Source organism: Rattus norvegicus, chromosome 12 (genome assembly GCF_021556685.1).
Source record: "Rattus norvegicus strain SHRSP/BbbUtx chromosome 12, alternate assembly SHRSP_T2T, whole genome shotgun sequence".
Classification (NCBI taxonomy): Eukaryota; Metazoa; Chordata; class Mammalia; order Rodentia; family Muridae; genus Rattus; species Rattus norvegicus.
Window position 1 is genome coordinate 17,050,485 of NC_141545.1, and position 3,396 is coordinate 17,053,880.

The following is a 3,396-nucleotide window of genomic DNA, read 5'->3' on the forward strand; positions in this document are numbered from 1 at the left end:
GGTCCTGGGTTCTACAAGAGAGCAAGCTGAGCAAGCTAGGGAAAGCAAGCCAGTGAGTAACATCCCTCCATGGCCTCTGCATCAGCTCCTGCTTCCTGATCGGCCTGAGTTCCAGACCTGACTTCCTGTGGTGATGAACAGCAATGTGGAAGTGTAAGCTGAATAAACCCTTTCCTAAGCAACTTGCTTCTTGGTCATGATGTGTGTGCAGGAATAGAAACCCTGACTAAGACAGCTACATAGTAAGTTCAAAGCCCACCTAGACTCCTGAGAATATGTCTTAAAATATTTGGAGATGGTAGACCCATGGAGGCAGGGCCAGGTTGCAAAGAGTGGATCACTGGAGATGTGCCCTGTTCCCTGTTTGTCTGCTCACCTTTCTTCTCCACTATAAAGTGGACAGCCTCCTCCCCCATGACCTCCCATCACTGTGATGTTCTGTCCAAACGGGTGTTATAAATCCTTCCACCTTAAGCTGTCCCTGTCAGATAACCGGGATTCTGGTTAGTTTTGTCAGTGTGACACAACCCTAGACATATCTGAGAAGAGGGAGTCTTAATTAAAAATGTTTCCAAGTCAGGCAGAGTGGTGCACACCTTTAATCCCAGCACTCAGGAGGCAGAGGCAGGCAGAACTCTCTGAGTTCGAGCCCAGCCTGGTCTACAGAGCATGTCTAGGATACCCAGGGCTACAGACAAACCCTGCCTCAAAAAACCGAAGGAAGAAACGTTTTCATATGATTGGCTATAGGCAGATCTGCAGGATACTGTCTTGAGGGCCACTGTGGGCAGTGTTGCTCCTAGACAGGTGGTCCTGGGTTGTGTAAGAAAGCAAACTGAGGGCTGGAGAAACGGCTCAGCGTTAAGAGCACTGCTCTTCCAGAGGTCCTGAGTTCAATTCCCAGTAACTACACGGTGGCTCACAACCATCTGTAATGGGATTCAATGCCCTCTTCTGGTGTGTCTGAAGACAGCTACAGTGTACTTACATAAATCTTAAAAGGAGGGGGAGGAGGAGGAAAAGGAGGGGGAAGAAGGAGGAAGGAAGAAAGGAAGGAAGAATGAACGAGAGAGAGACAGAGAGAGAGAGAGAGTTAGTTCACTGGGTGAGAGCATTTGCCTGGCAACCATAAAGACTTGAGCTGAAATCCCTAAAATGACCAAAAAAGAAAAAGAAAAGAAAAGACTAAATCTGGCCCCGGAGGACTATAACTCCAATGCCCTGGGCACAGAGGGGGTTGCTGACACTTGTTGGCTGTCAGCCTAAACTCCAAGTTCAGCAGGAGAGCCTATCTAAAGGGACTAGGGCCCAGAGGGATGGAGCCCTACATCCCTCTCTAGTCACCATGTGCACACATGCACATAACAGAAACGGGACATCAGAGGGTCCTGAATTCTAAACCCTCCTTTTTGGGATCTTTACCTTCTGAAACCCAACACCAGCACTTACTGAGCACCAAAGATCGCTAAAGGACTATGCCAAGGAGAAACATGGTGATACCCGCTTGTGACCCAAGCGCTTGAGGCAGGAGGATATCAAGTTTGAGATCAACTTAGGTTACAGTGCAGGACTCTTGTCTCATGGAGTCAAGCAGTGAAGTCGCTCACCAAGCTATCCCGAAATGAGCCTTCCTATACTTTCCCTTAACAGAAGTTAACAGGAGTCTTTACCTCCCAGGAGAAAGGGAAGTGACAGAAAAATAGAAATTAGGGAACATGCCAGGCATGGCGGTGCACACCTTTAATCCCAGCACTTGAGAAGCAGAGGCAGGCTGATGTCTGTGAGTTCCAGGACAGGCTGATTTACATAGTAAGTTCCAGTAGAGCTACACAGTGGGAGCCTGTCTCAGGAAAAAAGGAAGGAAGGGAGGAAGGAATATATATTCCATTAATTATGAAACCATCAATGGCTAATCCAATCATTTTTGCCCAAAGCCTCACTTCTGAACACTGCGTTGAAGACCAGAGATCAACAAGAAATGTTTCTCTCTCTTTTTTTTTAAAGATTAATTTATTATATATGAGTACACTGTAGCTGTCTTCAGACACACCAGAAGAGGGCATCAGATCCCATTACGGATGGTTGTGAGCCACCATGTGGTTGCTGGGACTCAGGACCTCTGGGAGAGCAGTCAGTGCTCTTAACCACTGAGTCATCTCTCCAGCACCTGAAATGTTTCGTTAACTAACACTTTATGCTTTAAGACAGCATCTCTCACTCGCTGGGCTTAAGGACACCCCTCCCCATCTGCCTGGTCGGCATGCCTGTGCTTTACAAGGCTTCTGGGGACTGAAGTCAAGTCCTCACTCTTGCAAGCAAGTGCATTATTCACTGGGCCATTTCCCCAGACCGTCTTTTCCTCTTTTTTTTTTTTTTTTTGCAACGCTAGGGATTAGACTCAGAGCCTGGCACATGCTGCATACTCTTAACTCAGAGCCCTACCAGAGTTACTCCCCCAGGCTGCCCTTGCAGGGCCAGTGGCTCTGAATGAATGCCCCCCGTGGGAGCTTAAACTCTGAGAGGAAGACGGTGTAGGCAGAGTGGAGCCTTAGTGTGCATCTTCTGAGCGCAGCGTCATCGATTGGTTCTCTCTTTTTTTTTTTTTTTGGTTCTCTTTTTTGGAGCTGGGGACCGAACCCAGGGCCTTGCGCTTCCTAGGCAAGGGCTCTACCACTGAGCTAAATCCCCAATCCCGATTGGTTCTCTTAGTTGGCCTCGTTGTTACTGTGCTAATCCCCACGGCCAGAAGCTGTGAGAGAGGAAAAGGCTTATTTGGCTCACAGATTACAGTCCGTCATGGAGGGATGGCTTGGAGGGGAACCCGCGGGGGAGCACGGCACACTGTCTCATTCCTTTTGGCTTGCTTAGCTGCTTTGTAAAATCCGGGTCTCACAACCTAGGGAACACCCATGGTGGGCTGGGCCCTCCGACCTCAGCAATTAAGAAAACAAGCCAATCTGATGGAGGAAGCAATTCTCCCGCTGAAGTTCTCTGGGTCTGTGTCAACTTGACCGCTCGCTCTGACACTGGCCGTTCCCTTTGTTCCAACGGCCCGGTATCAAAGGGTGAAGGTCACCACCAAAGCTCTTGTTCGTAGGCAGCTGATGGATTGTGCGAAATCCTTTTAAAGAAAGAAAAGATTTATTTTTTTAATTAATGTATTTATTTAATGTATGTGTGTACACTGTCACCGTCTTCAGACACACCAGAAGAGGGCATCGGATCCCATTACAGATGGTTGTGACCTGTTATAGCAATCAGTGCGACTTTGTATAGCTTCTCCTTAGGTGGAAATCCTCCTGAGTCACAATATTATAGCCGGGCACTTGGTAAAATATTACCCACAAAGATAACCCTTTCTTAGGGGTGCGGTGCTTTGAATAAGAATGGCTCCCA